Below are 17147 nucleotides of genomic sequence, written 5' to 3' on the forward strand. Positions count from 1 at the left end.
GAAACTACAGTGTTGTATCTGCCTAAAGTAGAGCGAGTGACTCTCCGAGGATTTTCACGTTACAGGTCTCTGAATTATATTCTGGCAGTCTCTACGGGATTGGTGCTTTACCACTTGCCTGAAGCAAAACTAGTCGTTCTCCAGAGGACAGTCGTGCTATATATACTAAAAGTATAGAGAGCCTGTTTCTCAGGGACTGTCACATTATTCGACGTGTCTTAGTCTTACAGACAATTCAAGTATTGCACAACGTTTTCATACGCCTACCGATTGGCTACAACCCTGATGAACGCCTAGTCGATCGAGTCTCCCACTGAGCCTTTTTATCTTTGTTTCCTGTCAGAGTGTTACATATACAGTGTGTAAGTGTTTGATATCACAAACAAGTGTGTTTGAATAAATGCTGAAACGTTTCCATTTAAACAAGGATATGTTCTTTTCATATGTATGTGTGTGTGCGCGCTTTGATTTTTCAACTTTTACAATTAAAGAAAGGTGTTTTTTCTTTTTTTTTCTCTCTCTCCCAGATATAAGTCTGAATTATATCAAGTGGCTTTTACTTTTTTAACTTCATGCTGTGCTCGGTACAATGTTTTAACACTGGCACATTAAGAAGTTTCTGTTTATCTGTCCAACCGATGTTATGTTTTCAATATTCGATAACTTTGTTCGACCGAATTAGCGGAAGCAAATTGTACTGGACTGTCCTCTCAATCGGATAACCGAATGGCTAATAAGGACTAATGCGTCTATTTCGAGTTTGTTCTGGTTAACCATTCCTTCGAAAGTGGAGTTTCCACGTGCGAAGTAAAGGTTGCTGTTATTTCTGAAGTTACTTCTAAGTAAAGATTGATGTTATTTCTGAAATAAAGATTAATGTTATTTCTGAAGTAAAGACTGATGTTATTTCTGAAATAAAGATTAATGTTATTTCTGAAGTAAAGACTGATGTTATTTCTGAAGTAAAGATTGATGTTATTTCTGAAGTAAAGATTAATGTTATTTCTGAAGTAAAGATTGATGTTATTTCTGAAGTAAAGATTGATGTTACTTCTAAATTAAAGATTGATGTTATTTCTGAAGGAAAGATTGATGTTACTTCTAAATTAAAGATTGATGTTATTTCTGAAGTTATTTCTAAATTAAAGATTGATGTTACTTCTGAAGTTATTTCTAAATTAAAGATTGATGTTACTTCTGAAGTTATTTCTAAATTAAAGATTGATGTTATTTCTGAAGTAAAGATTGATGTTATTTCTGAAGTAAAGATTGATGTTATTTCTGAAGTAAAGATTAATGTTACTTCTAAATTAAAGATTGATGTTACTTCTGAAGTTATTTCTAAATTAAAGATTGATGTTACTTCTGAAGTTATTTCTAAATTAAAGATTGATGTTACATCTGAAGTTATTTCTCACAGTTCGGAAGGAATTATCTAGCATGTCAGCTCACTCTCAACCTCTTTCCTTTGCTGCTTATTTTACTACAGTCCTAGGTAGTGACTAAGTTAGACAATGATAAAAGATCATTACTATTTCAATCACTTTATATTGTTTTCCTGGAGTTGTAAAAGAGAAATAACCTTTGTAGGTGTTTGACCTTAAAGAGAAGTGTCTGTTGAAAGTGTTGGAGCTATAATAAGGTTATTACACTTTCAAGTTATCAACTGTTCATAAAGCGATGAAAAAGAGTTAAATAAAATCATTGTTTCACGGGATCAGATGAGAGTCCAAGTTCGTGATAGTCGAAGACCATGTAAAGCTTTGAAAATATTATATTTCTGTTTGCTTTATAATTTATGCTATCAACTGTGGGTCTGATGGATTGTTCTTGATTAACAATTACCCGGTAAGTAACCTTGTGTTGATATATATATTCGATCATTCTCTGGGTTCTTTGGCTTAGGTGTTTCAACAATGGGTGAAATCCACAATGAGTGTAGGACCATAATTTATTTCTCAAAAGTTAATTTTCTTCCAAGTGCTTTATATCGTTTTCAACTTTATTGTACGACTGAGGATATTGTTTCACTTCTGGTAATTAATGATATATCATTTTTTTGCAGGTAGTACATGTGTTCAAGATCTTGGGTAATAGAAACTTCGAAGCTGTAACTGGGTAAGGAACCTTTGTTTTTGCGAAATTGGAAAGCCGTATGCATTTCTATTTTATTTTTTAATTCAACTTGGACCTAAAATGTTATTTTGGATGGCAAGAATTTACAAGATTTATTCAGATGTACCTTCATAGCTTTTTATTAGGCACGGTTTTAACCCGAGGCTTTGTTATACCTCATAGTTTAGATTATTCACGGGTACACAAAAGTCAATTATAAAGTTATGATTAGCATTCATCATTAAAATTGTTGTTTGGGATAATGGATATTGCAATCTATATAAAAAGTTTTCTTTTGAGTGCTGAAACTCCAAGCTTCAATTTTATATTACCTATTTCTCCTTGATCTGATAGAGGTGAAAATATTATATGTATTCGTATACTTTCCTGCTACTTATTCCCTTCTTTAACCAAAATGATTTACGTTTTCACGTACAGTAATTCCTATCTTAGGTTAGATAGAGTGTTGATCTACTTGGGCTAGGATGTGATAGCCTTAGATATCAAGGCTAAGCTCTTGTAACTTTATTTCTATCTTAGACAAACTCTTTTAATATATCCGTTATAGAAATCTATATTGAACTGCTTTAAACTAAAACTTTAAAATTGTCATTTTTTAAAGCAAGCACCTATTTTAGACTGTCTCTTTACACTCGATGGGTAGTTTGGCCATAACAACTCGGAATTGGACCTTCTATTCCGGCGTTGTTAATCTGACTTTTTCATGGGTATACCGAGTGGCCATTCTATAATTACTTTAATGCACTTGTTATAAACTAGGGAAGTGTCATTTCATTGTCTCTTTGTTATCTGCCGTTCGTGTGTTTGTCAACAGTGTCAGTTCAAGTTCAAGTTCAGACTAGTCAGAGCAGCCCAGCCCATTATCCAATTCAGATCAGTCACAACAGCTTAGCCCAAGACCCAGTTCAGACTAATCAGGGCAACTTAGCCGAAGAACCAGTTCATGTTAGTCAGAGCAGCCCAGTAAGTGTTTTTTGCTACCGTTTATGGGTGAAATGTGTTGTGATTATATCCATTCCAAGTTTGTGTCTTTCTCGTAAGTAAATTGTACACTGTCTAATTTTTTGTAACTTCACGTCTGTTAGACAGTAAAAAGAGATAAATAAAATGTTTGTTTGTCTCATTGGAACTCCGGTATCCGTGTAGCTTCTTTGATGCAATTTAAAATATCCCAACCTTGTCCAGCCATACTTTGACGATCTTTACCTTTCGGTCTTAATTTATACATTATTTTTATCAATTAAAGCTTTGGAATACTCTCTTGTTAGCAGAGTTAACTTATTTGTTTGAGCTTCTTTAATAGAAACAACAACAAAATTGAAGAAAGAAATACAAACAATGATATTTCACGCCACATTATATGTACAGGTAATTTCTGTTTTCTTTTCTATCTAGACTGAACATCATTGTTGGCTCATTCTTTTAATTGTACAAAACGTTTACTAAATTTTCACTGTTTCACTTTCATATTTTTTGTGTCTTCTTTTGTTATTTTGATGTTTCAATTGTTCCATCTATGAATAACAAGTAGCACGTGAGCGTTGCATAGGCATTTCGAATTCCTTGACTTCGTAGATGTCTGGAGAAAAATTTTAAATTACTTGTATTGTTGTTTGTAGTTAAGCACAAAGGTACACAATGGGCTATCTGTGCTCTGCTCAATACGAAACCCAGTTTTTAACAGTGTATGTCCGCAGACATGCCGCTGTGCCACTGGGGGAGGGGGCTGTAAATTACTTGTAATTTGACTTCTTTATCTATGTTAATAAACTTGAATTTACTGGCCGATTGTCTTAGCCTATTTTGAAATTGGTCTAGAGTTTTTCCCTTGATTTTCATTTGCCTCTTGAGTCCTTACAATGAATATTCGGTATTTATTTTTTAGTTTAAACCTTATATTAAGTTTTGTGACTGTTACTGCATGATTGTCAGCTCACCTGTTTCTGATATGGTGTCAAATATTTCATGAACTTATTCTATTTAGTGTAGCTGTATTACCCCATTTCCACTTATTGTCCGTAGTATCCAATGCAACCAGAATGTTTTGATAACATTGGATCAATTTACTTTTGCCTGGTTTTTAATAAGATAGGAGATAGGGCATGTGTGAGCGTCAAAAGGCGGGAAAGAAGTAATCTTCATCTCGCTTGAAGTGTAGCGTATCTTATGAAACAAAAATTTTATACTCGAAATTTTTGTTCTTACTCTAGTTTATGATTCACAGTGTTTATCTTAAAGAAAAATAATTCACTTTCTTCCTTTATCGTTTCTCGGGCTCACTCTGAAGAGCATGATTATGTGTTATTGCCTGACACTGTAATTTTCACTTTAACAAGATTTTTCAAAGAACAGTAAGGTGGATATCAGAACACATGCTTTAACAAACTTTTCAAAACAAAAGTAAAATATACAAGTGTCTCGAGGCCTCTGGAACAGCTATTTATATATAAAAAAGACAAGTGAAAATGAGCAGATAAATACTTTTTTCCAGACCAGCCTCTCTGGTTAGCAACTCAATATATAATTAAGTTTGACGATTCCACTGGAGAACCACCAAGTTAATACTACTCTAAAATAATCCTGACCAACAATCAAAGTACATTCAATTCGGAGATCTGCCAAGACTTTCCAGAATGACATATCAGCCATATCAGGAGAACAGTCTCATTATACAAAGAGGGAATCAGAGTTTCCAGCATCTCTGTCTCTTCACATGTCTAACAAGTCAAACGTCGTTAACAATTAATTAAAGACTAAACTAGTATACTGGTTACATATCAAAATAGATACGCTTAAACTAGTCTTGACTATGAATAACCCTTAAGGGCAGCATTTGGGATAGTTCATTTTAGTTTTAACTTAAATTCCAACCTAACTTTATAGTAACAGAACCATGCTTTATATAAGTACGTCACAAAACGTCATGACACTATGTAGAATCAGAAAATCACTAATATCTTTACTTTTGCAGTGCAAAAATAAACCCTTCAACATAGTTACGTATAATATACATAAAAAGACTTGACATAATCAAATAGACGCTCAAATTTTAAAGGATTCCAGTTTTTCTGGAACCATACATAGTACTGATTGGGGTTAACATTTTGTGGTGCAGCTTTTAATCATATAGGACGGGATTAACAGTTCTGCTCTGTGAGACTGCAGCACATTCTTGGCATTGAATCTCTTTTAGGTAGTCCCGCAAGTGGTTTACTACGATCCGTCGTCGAATATAGCCCACACGTGCCCAAGAAAGCTCACGTCCTGTGATTGGCCAAACCATGACAGAGCTGTAATGCCCCTCTTTCCATCTTACTAATGACAAGTCTCTGTAGACACATGGATTAAACATATTCATAGAACGTCTTTTAACAAATAGGTGTAATAGGTGTAAGTAATAAAGATACACAGCAAAATATAATTTAGCTCGGATCAGTTAACCACAAGAAAGGCCAACCATTACAAATTAGAAAAAAAAACGACATGTAGTAATTTTTATTTTGAAAATTTTAAATTTCAAGCATAGAATAAAAGTTTACATGAAAGCTTTAGACTTTAGGCTTACAAGTTTTACATTCCAAGCATATTACTTTTATTTTGCTATTTATAAACTTACGTTTTGTACATAAATTTCTATCTTCCGATTTAATATAGTTTCAGACTTTAAACACATAAACTTTCAGACTGTTAGTACTACGTACTTCTGCATCTTAATCATATAAACTTATAAATTGAGTAAGCTTTTATAATTTATGTTTATAGTGTTTTAAAATATTTTGTTACATGAAGAAGAAAGGTACAAATGTTCTGAAGTAATGAGTAATCACATTGGCAGTTGATACAAGATGATCACAATTGCATTTTCGATTATTTATACAGAGGGTTGAGTATTCTATATTTATATTCAGACGGTATAAAGTTGTGTTGGAATGGCATGTATCAGAACTACATTTTGACATTGTTTGGCGTATCTGTGATGCCACCAAAAATGTATTGCTTTTGGGAAGGGTATGCAATAGTTCTTTCTGACGCAAAATATTCATATACGCAGATGAAAAAGATGTGTTTATATCGGGTAATCCAAAATGGGGATGTCCATTGTAATTAATGGCAATGAACATCAAAAGAATATGAATCAACTTGTGGCACCAGTGCCATGTAGAAAGAAACCTCAACAAGTCATAACTCAGCTGTGACAAGCAAAGTTCAGGTGAGAATTCACAACAAAAAGGTCAGTGGCAACAGTTGTTCACGCGACAAACGATGCATTACGCAGCATAATCAAGAAGGATCTTCATCAGGAAAAGCGACACAATTTGTCCCCACGATATATCCACTGAACTTTCGCATACTACAAGCAGCTGGAGGTTGAAATAGATGTTTATGCTATCCCATACAAAGACAGCAGCCAAGACGCTGAATGCAGAACCTATGGATTTCTCTGCGATTGGACTGTTAAAACGGGTGCTAGGAATCTACCATCTTCTTACACTAGATGGATTATGGAAAGCCAGCAGGGAAGAGAGGTGTTCTTTGGCCTTACAATAGAGCCTTTTGCAGTGAAAATTACATCACAAGGCTGTTGGCAGTATGCGCGGTCGTCAGACAGAGCATGATTGTATCAGGTGACTTGAATCGTATCGATTTGGTGAGGCTCCAAAATCATTTCAATATAACGCACTCGGCCTTTATACAAGGTAGCTCTATGTGAGATCTTCAGATATTTCATTGTTACACAACAAGGACAAAGTCACTTCTGACTTCTCAAAAGTCAATCAAGAAATTTGGAGTCACTAATAAGATCATTTTCTTCCCTTTTCCGAACGTAGAAACTTGAGTCTGGCAAGGGTTGAGCCAGTATTTGTTATATCTGAGTCGGGTGTGAAACAGTTTGTCCATCATGACGATGGGCGATAAGAAAGCGGTCAAAGCCTTGTCTGCACAGAGCAAACGTCAATGTTGAAAATGCTAAATCTATTCAACCTCTAAAGATCAGAAATTCAGCTAGTGACAGAGGATTGAATGTCATAACATAATGGTCATAACTGATTAAATCATTCAAGAAAATACTCAGAAGAAGGTGAAACAAATCAAGTGTGTATAGCATCCTCAGTAGTGATACACGTATGTACCCTATAGTAAGTCTGCAGCTTACTAACAGATGTGCTGATCCATGGAGGCTTCACTTGCGAAAGCACAAAACAACTCCGTCAACTGGATGACCAGCCATGAGTTCAATTTATACAGAATCTCCCACCTATGCTGGCTGGCTTCATAGAGGAGAAAAGATGAGAAGAAGAAAATAAAGCCTCCTATTTTTGTTTCAGGCAACTTCTTCTGCCAATGAGGACCCAACATTTTAAGGGTAACATTCCAATGCCAACTCTTTTCCGTTACAAGTGAAATATGAAAAGTTTAATGAAAAAACTAACACCAAACCTTGTTTAGATATAAGCTCAAAGTTGCGTCAAGAAAGCCAACGCAACATGTTTGATCAAACTATTATTTGGTAGAATAAGTATAAAGAAAAATTTCAGTATTATCAGCAAAGCTCAGAACAGAAATAATCTATAATATCTATTGGGTTTTTGAGTCCTTACCATACAATAACCTAAATTAATTTTGGTAAGTGAGTAATGTTATTACATTTCACTTAACTGTATGGGAATTAGAAAGGACTGAAAAAAACAACTCGTAGATATTATATACACGTCACCATTACAAGAGGCCTAACTGCATTTCTTTGGTTTGCTGACCCAAACTGTGCTTATGATCCCTCAATAGGTGAAACAGCAGTCTACAGCAAAGAGTACGGCCAATCAAAGAATGCATTAATTAGGCCTCTACGTCATTTTCTTTTCAATTTCACTCTTGGTAAAAACGAAACCTTTTACACATTTATAGAAATATATTACTTCTACACATCGAATTCAATCTACTTCAGAACTATTGTAACACAGTTACATTATAATTTCTTTTGTTCTAAAACAGGATTGCAATTATAACCTCATTTTATCCAAAGTCTACAAATCTTTCTATGATACCTAACTGAAATCATTCCTTCAATATCCTCAATGAAAATATTGCGTACACCTTGTTTCTCCTTGAGTGTGGTTTAGATTAATTAGCAGCCTTCAGTGAAAAAACACGCATTTATGAATACTTCAATTTAAAAACTACCCAGCTGCATTTCCTACAAACATAAAATAAACATCTTTTACGTTGTATTTTTTCTATTTACTGCAGTGTTTATCAATCACACAAATTTCAGTATTATGGTCAAAGGTTCTTGTTGTTTGAAAACTGTGCCCTTTCTATATTGATATTCATGTGTGTTGCACAAACACAGATAACTTCATATGTGACGTAAGTTGCATGTAGAGGATGGGCTATGGTGAATGTCCCAATGAAAGAAAATGAAACTGCAATTTAACACAACAAACATTTCATCATTATTAAGCTCTACTTACACCATCACTGAACTGGACTAACATTACAAATGTTAAGTGTCCATCACAGTGACCAATGCAGGAGTTCTTGTAAAATGTTGAGAGAAATCAACAGAATTAGTATCATTAGTACCTTTATTGTGGGTTTGCTACGATCTACCCTGTATATTACTATATATAACAATATCATATATTGAATAAATATACATACATTCATATAGAAGTTGGAAAAGCTATCTCGTTCAATGTTGCACAAAAACAATATAATAAAAGGAGAATTCAATAAAATGGTCTTGTTTATTGTAATTTATGCTATCAGAATTACAGCACAGGGCAATCTACAGACACCAGCACTAGAGATATATATACCAAAGCCATAATCTATTTCCAGGATTGAATAGTATTGTTGTAACATTTCTTTTGATATTTGGTAACTTTACCAAAAATTACTATGGATCAGCTAATGTAGATCTTGAATACTGAAAATCCCCTTAGACATTATGGCATATCTATAATGAGAGGTGGTTCATATATCAGATAAACTGCGATCTCTAGTTCCTATCTGAAAATCACTAAGTTTGGCAAACAACTAATCAACATTGCTTTATACACTACCATGATTTATTACATGTGGCCAATCCAGTCAGTTAAGTCAGGATTTTTCAACTTTGCAAGCTCATGCTTGATAGTTTGTGTAATCTGTTCAGCCTGATCACCAGGTTGAGGATGATATCGTGAAGTATGCACCAGCACCTCAACGAGCATTTATCATAGTTCTGAAAAACAAAAACTGATTGTTAAACACTGTTCTGTGTTCCATCTGAATTTCTCTATGAGATCCAAGTTATGTTAGATCACTGTCAGTTAACCAATGGATAAGATTCAGCACATTGAATGGGGAATTGATAAGAACTAGCACATATAAATATCATTAAAAGTCATCAGGAGAAAGTTAACTGTATCCAGGATGGCTATTTTCTACAAAACAAAACCTACAATTCTTTGAAAGAGTTTTTTCCTAGCATAGCTGGCTTATCCATCTGTTAACGTTTCAAAGTAAATTTGAAAGAAGAACTACTTTTTATGTTAAATATATTGTGTATCTCCTACCTTAGATCCCTAGGTACTTCTAACTTTATCACAAATTGAGTATAATGTTTTTGTGGCTATTAGCAACAGTAAAGTATACTAACTTGCTCATATAAATGTCACATGTTTCATGTATCTGTGTTCTGTTCAGTTCATATTATTGTATAACAAGTAGTGTTCAAACTATATCTCAAAGCTTTTAATTTGAAATCATCACTCTTTACATGATCTATTGCCAAACTGTGACTTTTAGAGCTGCATCAGGTCCAATAGATGGACATTGAAAAACCGTCACCATCTGCATTACAATGTCGTTATGCTGAACAATTTCCCAAATATAATGAATGGCACCTTACGGATTTTTGGAGCTCGTTAGCCATTGTAACTATGCACACACAGCCCACATGAATAGGAACTTTCTATTATGTAAGAAGATGTGATAGTGTTTGATAAACAGTACACATAGAAGCGGTTTCTTTTCCTGCTGTGCAGTATCGATGCTCAGGACCCAGAAATGCATGTTAGACATACACGATAATATCTTTACACCTTCCTGTATCTATGATAACACCATTTCAACTCCAATATAACTGGCACCAATTTCCAAGATAAAGGAACATTATGCCAATGATAAACCACTGTGAACATTGCAGGATTAGTGGACGCTTCTTCCTTGCCTACAAAATGATCGAGAAGCTTCACAAATGTATGCATAAATAGAATATTTTTCTTGCTTCACCCTGTGGAAGTTGTGAGGTATACTTCTAAGGTAAGATAATCTATTGTGCACCTTTATGATCTACGAAACTGTGGACTAGACAAGTACATTTGGAAAAGAAAGCCACAGTATCTCCAAATGTTGCTGAGGATAGGCGAGTATCTGAATGAACTGTAAGTTATCCGTCAGTTCATCACGTTAGATCTTGGAGTCCGATAACTGATAAATTGAACTGAATGATAAAAAAGTCAGTACTAAGAGTGCTTTTAACACTTGACATAGCTTATATTAATCTTGTGCCATGCCATTTGGCCTATGTAGAGCACGAATTACGTTAGAGAAGTTCATCGAGCTTACATTCCTATATGAGGAAAATTTTTATTTTTGGCTACACATATCAGTCTGCCATTGACAACCTTAGAGAGGTGTTTTAGTCAATAAAGAAATCAGGTTTGAAACTGTGATGGCTGATGATTTTTCCAAAAGATCCATTTCTAGGATTTATCAGTTCATCCCAGTTCCGAGAAAGAAATAACCAAAAGTAAGACACAGTTGGACTTTGGACTTTTTCTCTACTTACCTGGAGATTTTTTAGACTAATCAGAATACACTTATGTAGTATTGAAAGTTCAAAGTTATTATTGTTTTTATTATTTGAGTTCAACCTTCTGAAGTTGCCTCTCCCCTTGCATGACAGACTATGGGCATTTTTAGTGCCCAAGCAACCTGCAATTAAAGCATAATCTCCAATCATTTTGTACAAAGTGTCATCTGTCAGGACTTGGATACCGGAATGGCAGTGTCACCATGGTAACTAGGACTAGGAATCCCTGGTCATATACAGATAACCAGTCTGGTACAGCACAGCATCTGTTGATATTTGTGGCAGTGGAGTTGATGGTGAAGTATTTTGAGCTCAAAGAGACATTATTATAACCAAAAGTTTGGTGACTACAGCTACCGTTGTCGGCTTTCTTTTCTCTGGCAACTTGTTCAACACAACTTTCTCGAACCTTGTTGCCGTAGAAATGTTCTTACACTGTTTACAACATGGAATATTTGCATGCGTCGGTAAAGCATAAAAACTTGGACTATTGTGTTATATTACATTTGATGAAATTTCCTCAAGGGTTTGCTAAGAACAAGTCGTATATCACTAACATACACATGTTTTAAAAAACGGTTCCATAAAAGATGAAAAATGATAAGACATTTTTTACTGTATAGGTTTGGTGAAGTGAGCTTTGAATGACCAGAGCTGTGGTATTTAAATTGTTTTAAAGGACCGTGTCATAGTGGAAGAGTTCCATCATTCAAGTGACTTATTGTATTTCTCTCAAGCTATTAACACTAGATACCAAGAACGTGCATATTTTCACCAGGAACATATAGAGTGACACAGCAAATTTGTTACCATTTTGTTGTGGCAAAAGAAAAGGAAAGGGACGAACGTTGGTAACAGTATTGATGAACGATCAAAATTTAGAACCATAAGATACATTGCTATTAAAAACTAGGGCACATTTTTTGCATCAGAAGAGAAAAAGCTGGACGAACACCGGTAATAATATTGATGAATACGGTTTAGAATAATAAAATATATTTTCATTAATAACATTCAGATAAAATACATACGTGCGACAAACAGATCATTTAGTAGTGATAGACAAGAGGTAAGGCAGCTAGTCAACATCACCCACCGCCAACTCTTGAGTTTCTCTTTTATCAACGAATAGTGGGATTAATCGTCACATCATAATGACCCCACAGTTTAAAGAGTGAGTATGTTTTGTTTGATGAGGATCCAAACCCGCGACCCGTAGATCTTGAGTCGAGCTCCATAACCACACGTGAAGCCAATGAAAAAGGACGTGTTTGTGTATAAAAAAGCACGTAAAATTTAAGCTGTCGAAAAAGACTATATTAACAGATTATAATAAATGAAAAGCCTAAAGTAAATCAAATGTATAAACATTCATTTACAACAAAAACAAAAAATTCAATAGTTCATGTAAACAACACATTACTCGAATAACAATACGAACAATTTCATTCAAATAAACAGTTTCAGATAAAATAATAAATACTTTGAAGAATTAAATTAAAACTAAAAGTTCAGAGCTTTTATCGCCCCTACTTTACTTGCACGCACAACAGTGACAACTGCAAATAACTGTAATGTTGAATCTTTGGCCCAAGATCTTTTAATGACTGGGGAGTGTGTTTGATGAAAGTAATTATCTTTAATCGTGCAGCCACAAAAACATAACAAAAAAGCAGTAAACAGGATGTAGAGGAATCACAAGGAAAGCTTATCGATAGTTAACACCAGCTCACATATATTGTTCGTATAATAAATATATATATCTAGAAAATCAACATCAATACATGAAATGTTCTGATAGCGGGTAGATATATCCCAGTGGTTAGCGTGCCGGAGTTTGGGATCTGAGTTTCCAGGGTTTGCGCACCGTTATCTCCAAATATATATATATATCGCGCTTCGCACTGTGGGGCTGTGAGAGCGTTAAAGTCTGAGTACTGGCAGTTGATAATGTTAACTATAACCGCATTCTCTGTAGTCTGTCACTTTAAAATTAGGGATAACTAGTGAACGTTGCCTCCGAATAACTTGGCGCGAAATTCAAAACATAAACAAAGATTCTTGAAATTCAGAACTTGTGAACAGTTTGTACAAGTGTTACGAACATACCGAAGTTTAATCTTAAAAACTCACAAAAACATGTAGAGTGTATGAGATTGTTTTCCAGTTTCATCGGGATTTTTTACCACTTTTTATCCTGTACAGTAAATTATTGTATTTTAGTAATTTGGAGACTGGAAACAATCTCATGTTTATAGAACTGTGTATTAAATAATCATTGTTTTTAAAAAAAATTTGAGTTTTTAATATTGAACATCACACACGTGCCAAAAAAAGTTTTTTAAATATCGAAGTTTATTTCTGCCTTTTTTTTTCTAAGCACACACAAAAATAGCAAACACGTGAGCTTGATATTTAGTGATCTGCTCATGATTCATTCGGACTTAATAATTTTGTAGTGTTTCTTTGTTGCAGGTATTCGTCCAAACCTACTCAAGAGTTATCTACGCTACCAGTCTCCGATTTTGAACTGATAAACCAGCTAATCAACATCACTCTACACTAATCAAGTAGTAGAATTTAAGTATTATTCACCCACGACTACAAAGTGCAGAGCGAGATTTTGCGGAAAAGAGACGAGAACCATGGACCCTTGGATCCATATGAGGCATACAAATACTTTACTCCATCTGACTGCTGTTTCGTAGAGAAATTTAATGTTATAACATGTTATTTATTTACAATTAAAAAAAATATCATTAAAACCTAGCTTTAACTGTGATTTTTGGTTTTTAAACTTTTATAAATGTCAATTTAAATTTAAAGAATTATAAACGAACCATTATTGGAAAAATATACATATAGAAATTATATATATATTGCGAATTTATTTTAAAAGAAGTAAGTCGTGAATTGAATGTACATATCTTATCTCACCTCTCACTCTACTTTATGTACTTTTCAGTACACAAATAGATTTTTACAATGCATCCAATATCTCACAGGGATAGAAAAATGCAAAACTGTGGACAAATGTCAGACTAACTTATGATGCTTCATAGCATAACTGTTTGTATATCTGGATGTTTATTTCCTTTTTCAACTTCAAGACTGAATAAATAATAGTGTTAGGACTACGTCATATATTACAGCTATATGTACTCTAATCTAATTGTTCAACTTGTCTTTGATATCTCAGTGAGTTTCGTCACTGCGACCAGAGGATGGGGATTAACATTATTTTGCTCTTACAACTCTTACAACGATGCGTGCGATGAATAAGTTTTTCTATTTGTTTTAACGCCAAAATACAGTGGGTTATCTATACTTTGTTCACCTTGGGAATCAAACCCCAGACTTTAGCATTTAACTCCTCAAAGTTACTTCTGACCCACCAGGAGACGCGATACATGAGATATGTGTGTGGTTTACTGGTTTGTTTGTAATTTAGATTTCATCCTTAATTTTCGTGTTGTTGTTGGTTTCGTCGTGCAAAACTACACAATGGGCTATCTGTACTCTGTTAACTGCGGTGAATCGAACTCTGGATTTTAGTGTTGTGAGTCCGTAAACTTACCGCTGACCCATCGGGGGACATTTTCAAGCAAGAAGGGCATATAATAGCCTTTCAACTACACTTTGTTCGTTTTAGTCAACTGCCAGAGAAGCCTTTCAGTAAAACCTAAAGTTAGTAGTTAGGATAAGTGGGTTACGACACCAAACAGAGTTAGTGAAAACACTATTCACGTTAATCATATAGAAGGTGATTATGAAGAAAAACCCGCATATAAAATTATTATATCTTATAAGCTACTTTTCGTAGAAGAAAGTCCCTCGGTGGCTCAGTGGTAAGCCTGAGGGCTTATAACATTAAAATTCCGGGGTTTGTACTCCATGGTGGACACAGCACAGACAAACCATTGTGCAACTTTGCTTTTAAAATAGAAACAACTTTGAGAGAAGAAATTTTACCGGAGGTACAGTAAAAAATCATAAGCTTGATTGAAAGTTTGAATATGGCACAGAGTGTGTCAAAACCATATTATACTGCACATTGTGCAAAAAAAAGGTACCTGTATGGGAAGAGAAATTCCGTATTTTCTGGAGGGGTGGTAAAAAATTAGAGAAGGAAGACTTAGAGAGCAAATGTCACAATTCTCATACTAGGATGTATTGAGGATTTTTAAAAACATTTCCTTATACAATGAAAATTCAAAACGTATATAATATTAAAAGTTGATCTATTAGCTACGGTTTGATGCTAGGTTTATTCGTATAACTTGATAGTAAAGTAGTTTAATTAAATTTTGAATGTAACTCAGTAAAACCTCGTGACATGCGCAGGCAAGGGTACCCGTATGGAAATACCGTATTTTTCGGAATATAAGACGCACCCTTATTTTGAAGACAAAGTTTGGGGGGAAAAAAGCTACAGTCGCATTTGAAAGATTTTTATTGAACAAAAATTCAATTTGATACTTTAAAAATTAGTATATTTTGTTCTAAACACAAAAGAGCTCAAAACATCCAAATAAGAAAATACCGTAAATCAAATAAAGGTTTACTGTTATTTAGTTTGGCTCAAAACCTAAAAAATCTTCATTGCTTTCACTGTAATTTATTTTTGCATTATTTAGGGAGCATTATAAATAGTTATGTTTTTAAGAAGAAAAACAACAACAACTACTATTGTTATAAATAACACATTAAATTGAACTAAACTATTCATGTCTTCGGTGTATAGGACGTAAGCAGATTTTGACATCAAATTTTGGGGTAAAAAAGTGCGTCTTATATACCGAACAATACGGTACTCAAAGGATGGAGACCAAACTTTTTCATTAATGTATTTTTCCTCAATAAATTATCTATTTTTGTAGACCCCTGGTGGCTTAGTGGTAATCTCAAGGTAAACATTAACAGGCAACATTAGAGTGGCGTAGCAGACTGTTTCAGTCAGATTGATTTTTGATACTTTTATTGACTTTCGCGCAAAGCTACTCAAGGGCTATCTCTGTTGTGCCCACCACGAGTATCGAAACCCGGTTTTTTGCGTTATAAGCCGTCAGACTTACTGCTGAGCCACTTGGGGGCGTCTGCAATAGCAGTTTCTAATTTAGAAGTGATAGACTATAGGGAAGGCAGCTATTCAACACCACCCACCGCCAACTCTTAGATTACTCTTTATCAACGAATAATGGGATTGACCGTCTCTATAACTAAAAGGTCGAGCATATTTGGTGACGGGACTCGAATCCACGACCGATAGCTTGCGAGTCGAGCGCCCTAACCACCAGGTTCGCCTCATACTATAGAAGTACTAGTCGTACCTTGAAACTTATTGTAAATCACATTCAGTGACGTAATATTAAACTAAACTAAAACAATAAAAGCTAAAGTGAACTAATACATACTTTGAATAGCACGCATCAATAAAGTAGTCCTTTTACCCGTTGTCGAGGTTATCTGTTACGTCACTCAAACATCCGCCCTGAACAAAATACGTTATGTTGAACGTATTCGTCTTTTCACATATTTGAAAATAGCAGAACAACTCACTAAAATAAAACCCTTTTAAACCAAAGATTAAAATACCCCCCCCCCCCCCCACATCGTATTCGCCTGGTACTAGATGAATATCAGGTGGAAATATTTACGCAACATTAGAGACAAAGACATTTCCACATTTGCAGTGCTACAGCTTGGGCTCCAATATAGGTGGCTATTTGTGCTGTACCCACCACAAGTATCGAAACCCTATTTTTAGTGTTATAAACCTTCAGACTTACCACTGAGTCTCCAGATGGGACAGCGGTAAGTCTACAGAGTTACAACGCTAAAATCCAGGATTCGATTCTCCGCGATGGATACTGGAGATAGCCCAATGTGACTTTGTTCTACAAACAAACAAACCTTACCGCTGAGCCACTGGGGGAGGGGGGTTATGACCGTAAAGTAACAAGTTAATTAATTATTTAAGTCCGCTCGTACCGCTGAGTCACGGGGGGAGGGGGGTTATGAACGTAAAGTAACAAGTTAATTAATTATCTAAGTCCACTCGTACCGCTGAGCCACTGGGGGAGAGGGTTATGAACGTAAAGTAACAAGTTAATTAATTATCTAAGTCCACTCGTACCGCTGAGCCACTGGG

General features: G+C 34.8%; 1 long non-coding RNA gene across 1 annotated transcript; it reads left to right on the forward strand.

Annotated features, from left to right (window-relative positions):
- The first annotated feature begins 374 nt into the window (after positions 1 to 374).
- On the forward strand, positions 375 to 3240 carry LOC111085914. The gene is made up of 3 exons (XR_002610682.1): positions 375 to 813; positions 2066 to 2118; positions 2951 to 3240. It is a non-coding gene; the product is annotated as an uncharacterized LOC111085914 (long non-coding RNA).
- The last annotated feature ends 13907 nt before the right edge of the window (positions 3241 to 17147 follow it).

Source organism: Limulus polyphemus, unplaced genomic scaffold, assembly GCF_000517525.1.
Source record: "Limulus polyphemus unplaced genomic scaffold, Limulus_polyphemus-2.1.2 Scaffold709, whole genome shotgun sequence".
Classification (NCBI taxonomy): domain Eukaryota; kingdom Metazoa; phylum Arthropoda; class Merostomata; order Xiphosura; family Limulidae; genus Limulus; species Limulus polyphemus.